This window comes from Mirounga leonina, unplaced genomic scaffold (genome assembly GCF_011800145.1).
Source record: "Mirounga leonina isolate KUSES-001 unplaced genomic scaffold, KU_Mleo_1.0 Mir_127, whole genome shotgun sequence".
Taxonomy (NCBI): domain Eukaryota; kingdom Metazoa; phylum Chordata; class Mammalia; order Carnivora; family Phocidae; genus Mirounga; species Mirounga leonina.
Genome location: NW_023270316.1, coordinates 59,628,535 through 59,648,518, shown reverse-complemented (window position 1 = coordinate 59,648,518; position 19,984 = coordinate 59,628,535). Strand labels below are relative to the sequence as shown.

General features: G+C 38.5%; 1 pseudogene; it reads left to right on the top strand.

The window, feature by feature from the left end:
* Window positions 1-98: 98 nt before the first annotated feature.
* On the top strand, window positions 99-18,094 carry LOC118009687 (annotated as a pseudogene).
* The last annotated feature ends 1,890 nt before the right edge of the window (window positions 18,095-19,984 follow it).

Genomic DNA, 19,984 nt, shown 5'->3' with positions numbered 1-19,984 from the left:
AAAAAAAAAACACAGTCAGAACCCAGCAGTGGAAAATTTATAATGTCTTATATTCTATCAAAAAATACTGGGCATGCTCTTTCATCTGGGCTGCCAACATGCCACCCAGACTGAAGAAGACCTGAAAATTTGAAGGCCACATGAGCCAAGGCCAAGGCCACATCAGCAAGCACTGGAAGCACCCAGAAGGCCTGGGAGATGCTAGCAGCATGCATCATCACAAGATCAACTTCCAGAAATATCACCCAGATTATTCTGGAAAAGTGGGTATGAGGCATCACCACTTAAAGAGGAACCAGAGCTTCTGCCCAAATGTTAACCTGGATAAACTATGGACCTTGGTCAGTAAGCAGACACAGGTAAATGCTGCCAAAAACAAGACTGGAGGGCGCCTGGGTGGCTCAGTTGGTTAAGCGACTGCCTTCGGCTCAGGTCATGATCCTGGAGTCCCGGGATCGAGTCCCGCATCGGGCTCCCTGCTCAGCGAGGAGCCTGCTTCTGCCTCTCTCTCTGCCTGCTTCTCTGCCCACTTGTGCTTTCTCTGTGTGCCAAATAAATAAATAAAATCTTTAAAAAAAAAAAACCAAGACTGGAGCTGTTCCTATCATTGATGTGGTACAATCAGGCTATTTCAAAGTTTGGGGGAAAGGACAACTCCCCAAACAGCTTGTCATCATGAAGACCAAACTCTTCAGTGGAAGAGCTAAAGAGAAGATTATGGGTATGGGGCCGGGGGTGGGGGGGGTGGTGCCCTGTGTCCTGGTAGCTTGAAGGCACGCAGTGGGAGTTTCATTAAATGCTAACAAGCCCTTTTTTTTTAAAAAAAAAAGGCATGCAAAGAAACAGGAAAGTATTGAGGAAAAAAATCAACCAACCCCAAACTGACACAGATGTTAAAATTAACAGACAACAGCTTTTAAAAGAATAAGTATATTCCATAAATTCAAAAAGTTAAATAGAAACAAAATATATTTTAAAAAGTCAAACTTCTAGAGATGAAAACTACACTGGAAGAAATTCAGCAGATAAAACACGGAGAAGAAAATATCACTGAAATAAAACACTTAGAAAAAAAGAGTTTAGGGCGCCTGGGTGGCTCAGTCGTTAAGCGTCTGCCTTCGGCCCAGGTCGTGACCCCAGGGTCCTGGGATCGAGCCCCACATCGGGCTCCCTGCTCGGCGGGAAGCCTGCTTCTCCCTCTCCCACTCCCCCTGCTTGTGTTCCTGCTCTCGCTATCTCTCTCTCTGTCAGATAAACAAAATCTTTAAAAAAAAAAAGAGTTTAAAAATAATTAAGAGTAAACTATAGTACAACTTCAAACTGTCTAATATACAGGTAACTGGAGTCCCCAATGAAAGACATAGAAAGGAAGAAGGAAAAATAATGCCAAAATAACGTCAAAGAAATAATGGTTCAAATGTTTTCCAGACTTGATGAAAATCAAATCCAAGGAGGGATGACTCAAGATTGACTAATTGATCTAAGTGAGCCTGAGAGAAACTATGAGTATTGTCCACTTGCATCAGTTTCTGGAGAAGCAACACCATCATGGGAAATCCAGTCTTCATGTAAGGTGAGGAATAAAGTTAACGTGCTAAGAAAAGATTCATATGATTTCCAAATTCCTTAGTGAACAAATGAGGGTGTTAGTAAAATTGGTGGCAGAAAAGTCAGAGAAAAGCATGCTTTGGGTTTGGATTTTGATAACTGGACTGAGAAAATTAACAGGTAAATAGGAGACAAAGGAATATTATTTAGTCATGAGAAAGAAGGAATTTCTGCCATTTGCACCAACATGGATCAACCTGGAGGACATTATGTGAAGTGAAATAAGCCAGACAGAGAAAGACAAATACTACATGATCTCATTTATATATGGATTCTTAAAAAAAAAAAAAAAAGTCAAACTTACAGAAGCACAGAATAGAATGGTTATGACCAGGAGCTGAGGAGTGTGGGGAAAACAGGGAGATGTTAGTCAAATGGTATAAAGTTGCAGGAAAAAATAAAAGAAAGCTGAATTAAATTAGAATTCTATGCCCAATGGAAATATTTTTCAAAAACAAAGGTAGGATGGGGTGCCTAGGTGGCATAATCAGTTAAGCATCTGACTCAGTTTTGGCTCAGGTTGTGATCTCAGCATTGTGAGATTGAGCCCTGCATCAGGCTCCACGCTCAGTGCAAAGTCTGCTTAAGATTCTCTCTCCCTCTCCCTCTGCCCCTCCTGCTCATGCTCTCTCTCTCTCTCTAAAATAAATAAATATTGGGGCGCCTGGGTGACTCAGTCATTAAGTGTCTGCCTTCAGCTTAGGTCATGATCCCAGGATCCTGGGATCAAGCCCCGCATCAGGTTCCCTGCTTGGCGGGGAGTCTGCTTCTCCCTCTCCCACTCCCTCTGCTTCTGTTCCCTTTTTCTTGCTGTGTCTCTCTCTGTCAAATAAATAAATAAAATCTTTAAAGTAAGTAAGTAAATAAATAAATAAATCTTTAAAAAGAAAAAAAAAGCCCAAAGGTAGAATAAAGACATTTTCAGACACATAAAGCTGAACAAATTTATCACCAATAGACTCACACTACAAAAATGTTAAGGAAGTCCTTGAGGCAGAAGGAAATATGAATCTACACAAAGGAATGAAGAGTACCTAGGGTTAGGGTTAGGGTTAGAGTTAGGGTTAACAGTAACTACATGGATCAATGTGTAAGATGTTTCCAATAGTGTTTAAATCCTGTAAAACATAATTCATGCTTTAAACAAAAATAATAAGATATGGTAGGCTTATATATGATTAAGCAAAATGTGTGATAACAATACCATGAAGGCCAAGAGGGGAGAAATGGAAGAATGCTACACATGAAGTGGTATAATATCATTCAAAAATAGACAGTGTTAAGAATGCATACCAAAGTCTTAAAAAAAACTATGAAAATAACGAAAAAGAATTATTGTATCTAATACACCAAAAAGGAGATAAATGGAGTCATAAAAAATACTCAAATCTGGAGCGCCTGGGTGGCTCAGTCAGTTAAGCATCCAACTCTTGATTTCTGCTCAGGTCCTGATCTTAGGGTCATGAGATTGTGCCCCGTGTTTTTCTCTCTCTCTCCCTCTCCCTTTGCTCCTCCCCCACCCCCCTTCTCTCTCTCTAAAGAAAAAAAATTCGATCAAAAAACAACAACAAATAATAACAATGAAAGAAGAGAAGGGGAACATAGAAGAAATGGGACAGATAGAAGACAAAGAGCAAAGTGGTAGATTTCAACCTAACTATATCAATAGTTATATATATGGTCTAAATATTCCAATTAACAGGCACAGATTTCCAGATTTGATTTCAAAAAGCAAGATCCAGCTATATGCTGCCAAAAAGAACCACACTTTATACACAAAGTCACAAATAGATTACAAGTTAAAATGCTAGAAGAAGATCTATCAAGCTAACACAAATTTTTTAAAAACTGGAGTGGCTATGTTAATATCTGACAAAGTAAATTTTAGAGAAAGGAATATCTGGAGGGGGATAAAGCTGACAAATCAATTAATCAGTAGGACATAGGAATCTTAAATTTTTATATACTCAGTGACAGAACTTAAAATGCATACAGAAAAAAAAGAGGGAAAGACCAATCTACAATGATGGTCAGACATTTCAATACACTCTCTCAATAATTGACTAAATAGAGGGAAAGTCAGTAAGGATATACATTTGAAAAACACGATCAACCAACTTGATATAATTGATATTTCTGGAACAATCCACCAAACAGCAAATACACATTTTTTTTCAAGTTCATACAGACCATTCCTGAAATAGATCATATTCTTGGCTATAAAAAATCTCAAATTTGAAAAGACATGAGTCATACAAAATATGTTCTCTGACCACCAGAATTAAATTAGAAATCAATAATAGAATTATCTCTGGAAAATAACAGAATTATCTCCCAGATATTAAGAAACTAAATAAAATATGTGTAAGTAACCCATAGATCAAAAACAAAAATCAAAAGGGACATTAGAAAGTATCTGAACTGAATGAAAATTAATATGTAATATATCAAAATGCATGAGATGCTGTTACAGGCATAATTTAAAGGGAAATCTATAGCCCTAATCCCTACATTAGAAAAAAAATCAAATGAATAGCATAAAGCTCCAACTTAAAGTAAGCAAGTGAAAAATATCAGAAGAGAAATCAATAAAATAGTAAAAAGGAAAACAATAGAGAAAATTAATGAAACCAAAGGCTCGCTCTTTGGAAAGTTCAATAAAATGGATAAAGCTCTACCCAGACTGAGAAGGGGAAAAAAGAAGACACAAATTATAAATATCAGCAAGGAGAGAAGTAACATCATTACAGATACAACAGATATTAAAAGGAAAAGAAGGAAGAGTAAAAACCTTATGCCAATCTGACAATTTAAGTGAAACGAATGAACTCCTTGAAAAACACAAATCACCAAAACTCGAACAAAAATAAATAAGTTACTGAAAAGTTGCCATAGTTTCTTAAAAAGTTAAATTTGTGGTTAAAACTCTTCTATAAAGATAAGCCCTGGCCCAAATGGCTTTACTGGTAAATTCAACTGAACATTTAAGGAAGAAACAATACTATTTCTACACAGACTCTTCCAGAAAGTTAAAGAAGAGGGGATATTTCCCAACTTATTCTTTGAAGTCATCATTACAGTGATAGCAAAACCAAAGACATTACGAGAAAACTACAGTCAATATCCTAATATAGATACAAAAATTCTAAACACAGTTTTGGTGAATCAGATTCAACAATAGGTAAAAAGGATAAAACATCATAACCAAGTAGGGTTTGTGCCAGGAATACAAGGCTGATTTAACATTCAAAAATCAAACAATGTAATTTACCATATCAACAAATAAAAAAAAGAAAAACCATGTATCATTTCAATACATCTATAAAAAGTATATGACAAAGTCCAACCTTGATTCTTATAAAAACTCCCAGGAAAACTAGGAATAGAAAGGAACTTCCTCAAATGGACACAGGATCTTTACAAAAATCCTAGAGTCAACATTCCACTTAATAGTGTGGATTCCTTTCCTCTAAGATCAAGAATATCTACTTTCACTTCTTTTATTCAACACTATACTGAAGGTTATAACCAGTGCAATAAGATAAAAATGAGAAATTAAAGGCATAAAGATTGGAAAGAGAGAAGTAAAAAGAAGATGACATGATCATCTGGGTGGAGATCTGATGGAATGTACAAAGAAGGTACTAGAAGTAATAATGAGCTAACTAATACAGCAATGTTGCAGTATTATAATATCAATATATAAGAATTAATCATGTTTCTACATACAAGCAATGAATAATCAGAACATGAAATTTTAAAAATATGCACAGTAACATAAAAAAATATGAAAACCTTAGAAAAATAACAAAACATTGCTGAGAGAATTTAAGAAGGTCAAAATGAATGGAGAACTATATCTTGTTCATGAATTGGAGTACTCAGTATTTTTAAGATGTCAAATTTTGCTAAGCTGATCTATAGATGCAACACACAATCCCAATCAAAATCTCAGTAGGCACTTTTGTAGAAAGTAACAACTGCTTCTAAAATTCATATGGAAATGCAAAGGACCTGGGTAGCTAGAAAATTTTCAAAAAATAAGAACAAAGTTGGAGGATTTACACTACTTGATTTTAAGACTTATAAAATTTTAGTAAACAACATAGTGTGGTATAGGCATAAAGATGACAGATAGATCACTGGAATAGAAGAGAAGGTCCAGAAATAGATGCAAACATACACTGACAACTGATTTTCAACAAAGGTACAAAGTCAATTCAATGGAAAAACAATAGCCTTTTAACAAACGGTGAAAAGGAACAATTGGATGTCTAGATGCAAAAATTAACTTCATTACATAACTTACACGATATATAAAAAATAACTCAGAAAACCCAAATATTGTTGAGAAAAATAAAGGTCTAAAAAAAAACAGAGAACTTGTTCTTAGATTTGAAGACTTGATAGTAAAGAGATGAGTTCTCTCTAGATTGATCTATAGATTCTATGAAATCCCCATCAATATCTCAACTTTGAAGATGAAGAGGAAAGATTTGATAAGCTGATTCCAATACTTAACATATAAATGCAAAAGCCTGTAATAGTTAAGATATTGTTTTTAAAAAATAATTTTGGAAGACTCCATCTACTCGACATCAAGACTAACTAAAAAGCACAGTAAATAAAGCACTGTAAAATTAGCCTAAAAATAGACAAATAGACTAATGAAATAGAATAGTCCAGAAAGATTTATGACAAAAATGGTGCAATAGAATATCAATATGGAAAAAAAGTTAAAATTCAACCCCCTTTCTCACTCTATACACAAAAATCAATTCCAGGTGGACTATAGATCAAACAAAAAAGATAAAACAATAACCTTTTAGAATATAATATTGATAAATATATTCATAATCTCTGGGTAGAGAAAGATATCTTAAACAGAACACAAAAGGCATTAACAGATGAAAGACAGATCAAATTGACTCCACTAAAATTAAGAATTTCTATTCATTGAAAGATACCATTAAGAAATCAAATAGTACAAGAAGATATTTGCATATATACCCAACAAATGGCTCATATCTAGGATACTTAAACAACTCCTACAAATCAATAAGAAAAAGACAAATGGGCGCCTGGGTGGTGCAGCCAGTTAAGCGACCAACTCTTGATTTTGGCACAGGTGTGACCTCAGGGTCATGAGATTGAGCACTGCGTCGGGCTCCGTGCCCGGTGCAGAGTCTGCTTGAGATTCTCTCTCTCCCTCTGCCCCTCCCCTGATTTGTCCTCACTTACTCGCCCTCTCTCTCAGATAAATAAATAAATAAAATCTTTTAAAAAAAAGAAAAAGGACAAACAACCCAGTATGAAAAAAAATGAGGAAGAAACTTGAAAAGGCACCTCTAAAATTTAATATCCAGATGTTAACTTACATAAGAAAAGATACTCCACTGCATAGGTAACAGGTAATCAGAGAATGGAAAATAAAACCACAATGAAAACCGGAATGGCTAAACTTAAAAAAGACTGACTACATCAATACTGGCAAAGATGCAAGCCAATGGGAACTCTCTATATGTCTGATGGGGAAAAAACTGAGTACAACCATTTTGGAAAACAGGTTGGCATTATCTAGTAACACTGAAGATACTCATGTCCTATGGCACCTCAATTCCACCAAAATATATAGAAATATTATTTGTCCTAGGCAAACATCAAAAAAGTCCAACAGTAGAGTAGATAAATAAATTATGGTATATTTATATTATAATGGAATACAACACAGTAATAAGAAATAAACTACATCTACTCACAACAACATGGATGACTCCCAAAAAGTAATAGTGTACCAAAGAAGGCAGACAAAATAAAAACACACACTATGTGGCTTTACTTATATAGTGTCCAAAAAAAATAAACCAAACTAAATCTTAGCATCTGGGAACACTAACATTTTCAAGTGGTAAAACAAAGAAAAATAAGGATATTTTAAAATAAAAGTTGGGGTAGTAGTTACCTTTGTGGGGAGAAAGGAATTGGTGATTGGGGAGGGACATGAAGGGGGCTTCCTGGAAGCTGGTGATGCTCTATTTCCTGGGTAGTAGTTCTACAATTATTTGATTTATGATGTATTATTAAGCTATACATACTTGTCATATGCAGTTTTTATGTATGCAATATTCCACAATTTTTACAATGCTAAATCAACAACAACAACAACAAAACCAGACTTCTCTGGGCAGTCTTCTATGGCTTATGTATGAGTAATGCCTACAATGAGAAGCTGTTGGCCAAACACCAGTCACCCACTGCCAAAACTAGATCCACCAGAGAACTGACTTTAAATTGTTTTTTCACATGTGCCTAGAGTTGTCAGGATCTAGTGCGATAAACCAAGCCAGGGCAGGAACCACTGTAGTTCCCCTAGTCATCATTCATTCCTACTAATTCATTCATTAAGCACAATAATATTAAGCATCATCTATTACCCAGGTGTTGGGCAAGGTGCTGAGGTTGAAGCTCAGTGGTGAACAAGTCAGCCAGGATCGCTGTCCTCATGGAGCAATCCCAATGCAGTGCAGGGTGGCAGGGGTGGGGATGAGGGAGCCAGGGGCTTGGGGGAGGGAATAAACAACATTAATAATTGTGTGGCGTAAATGAACACGTGCTACTGCTTTTTTGTTAAAAAGCAAGGTGAGGATATTACAGGAAAAAGATCACCTGAGAAGCCATCTCTATGGAAGGTATCTCCTTGAATTCCTTAACTAAAGGTTAAACAGACCAGCAAGATACTATGTTAAGATTCCCTCATTTTGGAGAAACGTTGTGGATCCCTACTCTCAGATTTAGCCCTTTTTGGAAGCCCTCTCCATGACCACGCTATTGAAACATCCAATGGAAGAAAACAGGTGGACTTGGGTATGAATATCAAGATGGGTCCTTTCAAAAAACTATATGCTTTGCATCCCTGAGATCGCTGAAACTTAATGATTTATCTATAGCCTCTGTTTTCATGTTTGGGGTTTATTTTGGATAGCAAATTTTTAGTTGATTTCCAACAATTCAACCCATAAGCAGTTCCCTGTGTATGCCAGGCTCTGCTCTAGGCACAGGATACAAAGGTGAAGGTGCCATACTGAGACCTAAGTGCCCCCGGGAGCCTACAGGCTTTGGTGACCACCAGGGCTAACATGAGGTCCTCTTGAGGTGGCTGGTCCTAGGTGGGAATGTCACATCAGATAATGTGTCTAACTCAGACCAGATCACATACTCAAAGGAACTTGGTGTGATGGGGCAGATCAGGCAATGCCTGTACACTCATTATCCAGAGCCCCTCATCTGGCCCTCTAGATAGGGAAGATTCCTCAAAACACTTTTTCATCAAATTAGTTCTTTTATTAATTAAACCAATACTTGGTGAGTGCAGCTATATCACTGTCTATCATCCCATTGGCTGCAGGTGTTCATGGCTCCAGCAAGAACTTTTTCCCTTCAGAGCCAGAATTCCAGGACAAATGATAAAACATCTTGTGTGGAGCTATGGTTCTTGCTCTGGATAACACAGGCAGTAGATGGCAGAGCCTCAGTGAAGGGTTGGCTGACACACACGCTTCCAACACATCCTTCGGTGGATGTACACGTGCACCTCAGCTTTGTGGGGCAGGCTTCCTCTCCTCTATACCTCCAGCCACCAGCATCTTCCCGAGTCTGCATCTTAGTGTGATGACGCTGCTAGTCCTGAGCATGGCATGAGCTTGGCATTAGCCTAATTTACGCAGAAGACTCCAAGAGGGAGGTAGGGAGGGTGAGGATTTTCCCACTGGGGGGTGCGGGGAGTTGGTGAGACCATGGACAGCCTGGGTGGTTTAGCAGTCGCACCCTGAGGAAAAGTACTCAGCAAACGGATAGCAAGGCATGCTCATCAAAGGCTAGTTTGCAAAAAGCAGGAATAAATGCAAACAACATAATGATACAATGCACAAACTACCGACCTTTGCTACAGACACTGTCATCCCTTCTTCTCCAACTGTAAAGGCAAACATCTCTCTGTCTCCTCAGAAACGGAAGGAAAGCACTCCCTCTCCAGGGACCATCCCAACAGTGAGTGGGGGAAAGACACAGGGCACATGAACTGCTGGCTTCTTATTACAACCACCCTCCTCCCCACCCAAATAGGCAGATGTCCACCACTCCTTTTTATCCCCAAGTGAGACTATGGCCCTACTGTCCACGTGAGGCATTTTACTGCTAGAAAAGGGGAGTTCCTTCAGTCTTCTCAGCCAAATAAGAAGGTTCCACCTTCTTATTCTCAAGGAGCTTTCAGGGAGCAGGGAAATGGGAAATTCCAATTCCTCAGGAGGCCTTCTTTATTTGGGGGGAAGGGCATAAATATGGGCGTGTATAAAGCATGTGCATTATAAAGTGTGTGTTTGTGTGTGTAAATAGTTATGCTGTCAGAAGAGAATAAGTAAAAATTGGGGCACAAGAGAAGATTTTTTTTATTTTTCACTTATTTTAATTAGGTTGTGAGAGGCTCTTTTCTTTATTCTCTCTTCTACTTTTTTCTCTGTATGCACTGAGGAAGAGAATGACCTTGACAAAGTGTTTGTAAAGAGGCTTCTTTAATATTTCTAGTTCTTTGGAGATGCAGCAAAAGGAGAAAGAAAGTTAGTTTCCTTTATATTAGGCCTTTAAAAAATCTGATATCTTCATATATCCTGAGCAGATGTGAATGGTAATAGTGCCAGCATCTTGGACTAAGATTCCACCAGTTTCCTCTGCTGCAGCCAATCTCCCACCCCCACCCCCATCCTCAACTAAAACAGATCTGAAACTCAGAAAGCCTAACCATCCCTGCATTTAAAAATATATTTGCAAGTCATCCAGTGGCTTTATTTCCTTCCTCAAAAAATCCTCTACATTTATTTTGTGAAGAGGAAGGGGTAAAAAGAGTCTATTTTCAGTACTCCTATAGTCTGTAGGCTGACCCCAAAACTGAATATACATGGTCATGACTATTTAAAAACTGCACTGCTACTCTTGTAAGGGTGAATAGCTCTATTCTTTGCTTTCTTTCCCTTCAATATGAAATACAATAAACAGTGAGAGTGGCATTGTATTGGTTTGTTTAAACACCAGTCTCTCCTCTTACAAATACTGTGTTAGTATGAAACTTCCCTGACATGATTTTAAACCCCAGTGTGTACCCTACTGGTTCTGTCCACCAGAAGCTACGGTTGAATGCCAAGAGCCATTAATCAGAAGAAGAAATGGATGTACAGGATCCTGGAAATGGTATAAGGACTCTGCTTCTCTGCAGAGGAGCTCCTGTCCTCTGAGCCCCATCTTGGCTCAGGTCCCAGCCGAAGACATAGGTCCCCAAGTACAACACATTCCCTCCCCTCAGGGGTGGGAGCTATGGGAGAACAACAGGGCTCAGGGAGGTACTGTGACATTCTGAATCCCTGGTGACATAACTGGGTGTCACCGCTGCCTGTGCATAATAGGAAAAGGGCGTAAGGTGTATAAAATGTGCTTACATCTATGAGACTAGACAAGCTCCAAGGACCCTTCCAGTCCATGTCCCACAATACCAAGAGGCATCCACACCCCTGTCAGCTTTGGGCAAGGGCACACCACCACCATCTTGGTCAAAGCCAACTCTGGGCACTCACCCTATAAGCCTGAGCTGCATTCCTACCCACCCTTTATGTTTTTATGACATTTGAAAGGCAAAGTATAGGAAATGGTTTTAGAAGGTAAGTGGGTTACTTTCATTCACAGAACTGGTATTTCAGAACAAGGCTAACCTAAGTTATTTCAAAGTCTTAGATTTAATTCATACCATCAGTAACCAAACATTTTTGAGAGTTAGAGGGTATAATGGACCGCAAACTATGAGAAAGATACTATCAATACTCAGGCCACATAAAGAGAGCAGAGAGAGAGAATAATTAGAATATCAACCCAAAATATAGTGGAGACATCCTTCTAATCTTTTCATTTATACCTGGGGTAGGATGCAGGAGAGTTGGTGTTAGCTTTTGGGTTTTTGCTTGCAACAAACGCATTTCATTTTTGAGCTGAGCTGTGCCAGTTAGTGACATAATGTCCACACAGTAATATGATACGGTAAGCACAAATGCAGTGTACAGACAAGACTATGGCCTGGGAAAGACAAGCTCTGTCTATATATCAACGGGAATGGCCTGGAACTCAGGGAGTGAGTATTTTGAAGCAATCGCACATGAATTCACCTTCAGGAGATTAGAAGCTGATGTCACCAGGAGAGTGAAGTCATCAGAAATGACCTAAACTGATGGGATGTTGCCAGAACAAAGCCGCACTGTGCAGACACACAGTTTAACTCCTTCTGGGCTTGAGATTTCTCCAAGGACTTTTTTGGTGAATACGAGGAGCCTTCAGTAGAGACAACAAAGCCAACATGACTCCCATTCTCCTTGGCATCAGCTGGTGTTACTTGATGGAAGAGGCTTGAAAATAGATTCCACTAATTAAATGCTCAAGAGGTAAACCCCCATCTTTTCATCCAAGCATTCTACCCTGTCTCTAATGCTTCCCCAGGGGAAAAGTACTAGTAGGCTTGTAATAAACTGCAATTGATTTGGAGTGAATGGAATTGTTAGCAATTCCAGAATGAAATACTTGGGCCCCTGGAATGGTGGTGGAATAACACTACCAAAAACAGTCCCTTTGAAAAGTAACAGGCTGCCTGAGTCTGTCTGTGATCCTCAGTGGAATATTCTATGAACCGGTAAGCAATAAGATACTGGGCCATCCCTGCCTCCGTGTAACTGCCTACCATCCAGGAGCCATCTTCTTCAACTTGTTACCTTTATTCTTGAGAGCCAGTGCCACCTGCTTGCTTCACTCCCTTCTAATATCAACCCTTCACTACTGGAGATGTCATATGGCCAGTAATACCTTACTTAGGCCAAATAATAGCAACATACCTTCAAAAGTTAAGTGCACCCCCTTCAAGGCAGTAGCCATATGAACACTGAATCATCAAAACAGGGAAGAGAATATCCTGCTGGAGGCTCCTTAGAGGCAGAGAGTTGAACCTGGCCTCTTTACTGGGATGAAGCTAGCATCTAGAATCTAGAATCCACAATCAAGTGGGAGACCATGGACAAAAGCACCTTACAAGCTCAAAACTAATTTTCACCCAAGAATATTTTGACTTGAAGATGGTCCTCTACAAGCAAGTATAAAAGAACAACATCAAAAGGTATAACCTTAATGAGTAGGCTAAGTGAGAGGCCAGCTGCCTATACAGAGTGGTGGAAGTTATTCACAGAAGTTCTCCTGCCCCTATACTTCTCACTCCTAATGCCTATCACATGCCTAAAATCCACTCTCAAACCATTTGCCTTAAGTCAGTGCTTTTTCACAGTTTTCTCATAATTATAACCCATGCAAAGAATGTATTTTACAGCAATTTTCAGTACTGTCTCATACACACACAACTGAAAGAAAAGTTTTGCCATGGAACAATTCCTTTCTGGGGCCTAAGATGTGCTCTGATAATTTCTACTCTGTTTCATTCTATTTTATTTTTCAGTGTTGCTCCCACCCACTAATTTAATTTAACAACCACTAATGGGTCAAGATTCACAATTTGAAAAACACTGAGATTTAAGGCCATTTAGGAACAGAACAAATAAAATACAAATTAGGGTATTCAAAGTAGGGAAATAAGATTAGAGGGGAAATCCCACAATGCTTTAAGGTAAAGTCACAAGAGACCTTTCAGTCTTCTGACTACATAACTCCTCCTCTATTCACACACTCTCGAACTCATCTACAATCACAGAAAGATAATATACCCTCCTGGAAAGAATCTAACAGAAATCATCATGCTTGTTGGGGTTTTGCTTTTGTTTTTGTTTTTTGTTTTTTGTCATGCATTATTCAACTGAGGCCAGTTCAAACCACTGCACCAAAGATGAAAGGGACAATGTCCAACAAATGGACTGACACCATTAGGAAGCTGAGACTGAAGTGGGCCAGTTTTCTGGATGTGAGTCAAACTGCACTGATTTGAGTACATTCTTGCATCTACTTTCACTGTAAATGAAAAAGTTAGCTCCACTTTCTCACACTAAAGTATCTGACAAATCATCAGAACCAGTGGCTTTGGAAGCTAGGGTTGGCTTTCAGTGCCATTGAAACATCAAGAGATTTAGCCTGACTCTATCTTGGGACTATTAGATGAGCTACCATGACCAAACATTAAGTCAATTTTTAAAATACAGTAAATACTTCCAGAGCCCTTACTAGGCTGGGCACTATAAAAAATTTGTGGAGCCTTTTATTTGGTTGAATAGCCCAGGTCTTTAATTGAACTAATATAGTTCAGAGTTGTGGTTATGCTTATTATATTAATCCTGAGCCCCAACAGCCCTCAAGATCCTGACATAATTTGCTGGTTTTTAAAATACTGTTCAACATTTATTGTACTGAAACAAAACGTTACTGTTGATTCTTCAAAGGTACTTTACTAAAATATCAATAACTTTCAAACATTCAAATTAACATCTGAATAAATGCATCCTCTGCTGAGAGAGGCAATTCACATATCTTAAAAGGGGGAACCAAAGTGGTCAGTTTCACTCTCTGTTTCCATTGAGACTAATTTCCTGTACACTTGCCTTTAGATTTAAAATGAGTGAGAAATAATCTACTTTTTTAAATTAAAACTCATGTTCATTATCTTTTTTGAAGTATTACACCAGCCAGTAGGAGAGGCCCATCCCTAATATTTGTAATATCCAGGCAAAAACACATATGGAGACCAGGCTTAGGTGGCCCTTTCTTTGCTCACCTGCAGAGCACTGATTAAATGCATGTGGACACTCCAGCCAGCATGTGCAGGCTCTGCACACCCTCCTTCCACCTCCAAATATAGCCACCACTCAGACCTAAATGGGTGCACACCAGGGTAGACACAGGATCAGGGATGCCTAGGTGCTGGTCTCAGAGCATAGTCTAGAAGTGGGCTTTCAGGAGAGGTATGGGAGATTGGTCAGAACTGGGTCAGAGCAGGCATGGGGTCCAAGGAAGGAGCCCCAGCCGCCCAAAACCTGAGTGGCGGGGGGAGAGGAGGAGGCACGAGTCCGGGGCTAGTATCAATATATTCAGATTAATGCATTCAGTATGACACATGTGACATCCACAGCCCACTAATTAAACCTCATCATTACATCCTCAGAACAAACACAAATGCATGCCCAGCCCTAATTTAGAACCCAAGTTCTAGTACATTCATTCTTAGAAAACAAATAAATAAAACCAGATTTCATTATTTTTACTCAAGTAGCATTTTTATTTGCTTTTTTAAAAAGCCAATTTCTAATACACTCATTTAAAAAAAAAAATGGCCTTTCAATTTGGAACCCATTTTAAAGAGGGCCTGCTTTGAGCACGTTCATAAAGTTCTTATACCTGATGTTCTCTTTTGCTGTCGATGTATACTGCCCATTTGCAGAGATCATGGAAAGGAGAATGACTGGGAAATGCACAGAAAGGAGATCTTTTTTTAGCAAGTCTATACATCGGAGGGAGGAGAAAGTAGGGACTATTAAACCCAGGTCTCCTGACATCAGCCAGTATATCATAATAGCTTGTCTGTTACAGTGTCAAGTAACCCGTAGGAAAGAAAACATTTCTCAAACACCTGTAAGTCCATTTCAGGGGGCAGATATGGCATCCTCTTCCACCTGGGACCACTGCAAAGCTAAAATCAACAATTAAGAACAGCTGCGGCCTTGCAACCAGCTGCCCTTGCTAACCTCCTTGGAGGGACGGCAGGCAGAGTTCTAGGAAGGGTAATCAGCAGAGAAGACTGAAACTCCTCTTTCTCTGCATTACTTTTTTTCCTCTTGTGAAATGTGTTGGAACTTCCCCTGCATGCCAAAGATGTTCTCAAGACTGTTTTTTGTTTTGTTTTTTTGTTTACCAAACATCCTGCAATATTTTCAAGCCTTGTAGACCATGGGGATGTCTAATCTTCCATTTCACATAGCTAGGGCTCACAGCTTCAAATTGCTGCAGGAAGTGATTCCAACAGGCAAGGAAATTTTGTTACTTTTGAATAAATTTCTTTGGGAAGAGATCACTAATATGTGTCACTTAGTCACAGGCTGTGGGACCTCTCAAGAGCTAAGTGAAAAAAGAAGAGACCAACAGCCATTGGTAAAATCATATGTGTGACAAATCCTCTCAAAGGATTTGACGTGCCCACACATCAGAAAGGCAAGAAGAGCCACAGCCAGATAAAGGGAAGGCTAAAATGATGAATAATGGTTGGTAGGTATCTCAGGAGAGTGAATGCAAGGAGGAAAAGAATTTCAGGTTTGTTCTAGGGAGATTAATGCAATAAAAGAATTATCTGCAAAAATGAAATTCATCTAAGAAAACTTCTGATACTGTTGACTTTTTTTTTTTTTTTTTGAGGACAATCTCCCTGAGGGAAACAGCAGAAAAGCCATGAGCTAAATCATTTATAATAAAGAAGGAAAAAGAATCAGAAAATAGATTACTTAGAATATTCCCCTTCTCTCCCAGCCTTTCAAGCAGTAAAATGGTGAGTTAAGTGAGATTATCTCATGAGCTTTCTCATCTCTAAATCTTGTTTCTGGCTGCATTTCTCCCACCCCCCCCCATGCCTATGGCCCTGCTGCTAATGGAGGTGTTCAACATATAAACCTGGCATTTACTCAATTTTCGTTCAGCTTCTCCATTTCACTTTTAAATAAATTAGGTCATCCTATCAGCACAAATTGTGATTTAGAGAGAAGACAGAAGAATAAATCAGGTTTGAAGGCCCTTTTGCTGCGGATGTTTCATGCCTGTTTCCGTGACGTTTTAGTGACATTAGTTTTAGTGCTTTCTTGTGCTTGCTCATTCTAGGACTTGATAGTGTGAAAAATAAAAAAAAAAGTACTAGCAAAAAGTCAATTCTCAGATATCTGATATGTTGCTTATATGTCTAGGTTGCCTGTTTTTAAAACAAGAACATGATCATCTGTGAATCTGTCAAGAAGTCATAGGTCAGAGATCCTGCCCTATATTTGTTTTGCTGTCACTACACACCAAATGTCTAATGCAGATGTTTTTGGACCTAAGAAGGCAACTTACTTGAAAAGTTTTTGTTTAAATTTTTAAGAAAGTTATTAATGACACCTAATCAAGAAGATGCAACAGAACTTAAAAAGAAAATAATTCATAAACCACTCAGTTCTAATGTTATATACTTCTAGAAACATTCAATATATGTTATCCATTCTCTTTTGGTTTACCATTATTTCATTCCCTTCTTAAAGTTATCCATGCCAACAGAGGTCAACTTGGATTTCTATATTTTGCAAAAGGAGCATCTAGTACTCTCTTTAATTTCTAGCAAAAGCTAATTAAGGTTTTGAGGTTGCCATGACACTATGCCTTTCAGATTTCTAACTATGGAGAATATAATTGACCAAGGTCTCTAGTTACTGCACTCTAATATCCACTGCCACATCTGTACCAAGATCATACTTGCCACAGGCTACTCCCAGCCAATGACTAGGTGTGGCAGGCAGTCTTGTTCCCAGGAAACAGAGGATTCCCCAGACAGCCAACATTGGGTCAAGGATGCCCCAGTGGCCTTCCTGAACATTTCTTAGGCCACACAATGGTCAAGGACACTTCTACTCAACAGAGTTTCCTTCTCTCTTTCACTTGTAAGACTTGCATCATAGTCTAATGACTCTGCCTAACTCCCTCTCCATTTTTTCTCACATGGGCATTCCCCCTAATAAAATTCTTGCACATTTAATCCCATCTTAGTGTCTACCTCCCAGAGAAACCAGACTAACACAGCTTGCTTTTTCATTCTTGGTCCTTTTCAATAAAGATGGGAAGGCTGCATCTTAGTATACAAATATGGGCTCCTTACTCTTTGTTGGATTGGGTTACAGTCTAGAGGGAATAGATAAAACCAGCAAAGTAGAGAACAGATGACCTCACATTTTCTTTCTTTCAGGGCACAGATTACCCTGCATACTAATCCTTGCTCCTAAGTTCACTAATTTCAAACAACCTTAAAAGGTGGGGTGGGAAGGGTGAATTAGGGTTGGTAAGGAATACTAAAAATCATCCTACTAAAAATATAAGCAAGATAGTCCAATATCTCAAAGGTTTGGTTTTATGAAGTTGTATCTGACAATGTGGATAAAGGTTGATTTCTTCAAGTATTTTTATAATCTTTTGTTCCAACACTAATAATTTTCCTTTATCAGTGGATGAATTGGGCTGGAATGCCATGGAACCTTTTCTGGGTCCATCCCAGCTCCATCAAACCAAAAGTGACAGCATGGCAGGAAATCTTCTTGGCCTATTAACTATCAATGGAAACCACCATGGGCAACTCTATCGTCTTACCAGAGGAGTTTCTGGGACCTTCATTCTTGTTCAGCCCAATCCTAGCAGACAAGAGAATAATAGGAATCATCAATTCTGCTGCACTGCACCAATGTGATTCCAGCTGTGATAGCAAAAGCCCTGGAATTCTGCTCATTTCATAAACAGGGAGGGTATCACTTCATCTCTTCTTCCCTTATCCCCATTAGTTTTGGAAGAATTAGCAACTTAGAACTTGCTAGTTGCCTACACAATGTCCATTCTCCTTTTTTCATCCTAAGAAAATCTCAATTTTGTTCAGAGTGTGATATGTCCAGCTTAAAATACTACATTTTCCAGTCACTCTTGTAGCTAGGATTGGTCATGTAACATAGTTCTAGCCAATGAGATGTAATAAGTCATTGGTTGGAACTTCCAGGAAACCTCTTTAAAAGAGAGTCATCTAAAAGGATTTTGCAGGTGGAAAATGATAAACTGATTCTGAAACATATATGGATTATACAATTCCACAGCTAACATCATACTCAATAGTGAAAGGTTGAAAGCTTTTCCTCTAAGATCAGGAACAAGACAATGGTGCCTCCTCTTACCATTTTTATTCAACATAGTACTGGAAATCCTAGCCAGAGCAATTAGGCAAGACAAAGAAATAAAAGGAATCCAAATCAGAAAGGAAGAAATAAAATTATCATTATTTGCAGATGATATGATCTAGTATAGAGAAAGTCCTAAGACTCAACCAAAACATTGTTGGAACTAATCAACATATTCAGGGAAGTTGCAGGACATAAAATCAACACACAGAAATCAGTTGCATTCCTATACACTAACAATGAAACATCTGAAAAAAAATAAAGAAAACTATTCCATTCACAATAGTATCAAAAACAATAGAACATTTAGAAATAAATTTAACCAAAGAATTGAAAGATTGTACAATGAAAGCTATAAAACTTGGATGAAAGAAATTGAAGAAGACACTAACAAATGGAAAGATATTCCATGTTCATGGATATAAAGAATTAGTTGTTAATAAGTCCATTATACCCAAAGCCATCTATAGATTCAATGCATTCCCTATCAAAATTTTAATAGTGCTTTTCACAGAGAGAAAAAAGAAAACAATCCTAGCCAAAGCAATTCTGAGAAAGAAGAATAAACCAGAAGTAACATATTTCTTAATTTCAAACTATACTACAAAGCTATGGTAATCAAAACAGTATAATTAAAACTAGCATAAAAACAGACACATAGACCTATAGAATAGAATAAAGAGCTCAGAAATAAACTCCCATGTATACAGTCAACTAACATTTGATAAGGAAGCCAAGAACAGTCAATGGGAAAAAAGATAGTCTCAACAAGTGGTGCTGGGAAAGCTGATAACCACATGCAGAAAAATGGTATTGGACCCCTATCACAAACCCTCACAAAAATTAACTCAAAATAAATTAAAGATTTAAACAAAAGACCTGATACCATAAAACTCCTAGAAAAAAACATAAGGAAGAAGCTCCTTGACATAGTTTTAGCAATGATTTTTTGGATATGACACGCGACAAAAGAAAATAAGCAAGTGGGACCACATCAAACTAAAAAGCTCTGCACAGCAAAAGAAACAATCAATAAAATGAAAAGGCAACCTACCGAATGGGAGAAAATATTTGCAAACCATATATTAGATAAAGGATTAGTCACATAACTCCTTAACAAAAGAACAATTGATTAAAAAATAGGCAGAGTCAAAGAGGGCCAGGGCAGGATGGAGGCTAGGAGGCCAGGGCAGCAGGCATGCAGCTTGGTAGGAGGCAAGCACCCAGGGACATGGATGGGCCCTGGTGGCAAGGGCGCTAACCCAAGGCAGGGATGCCCAGCTCCTGCCCCTGGCTGCCCATGCTCCCCATGAAAAACCAGCTCTGAGGCTCCCCAGTGCTAGTGCACATGTCAGCCTCTGGGGCATTGGCTTCTGGGGACACAGGGGTAGCATCAGAGCCCAGTGTGATTAAAA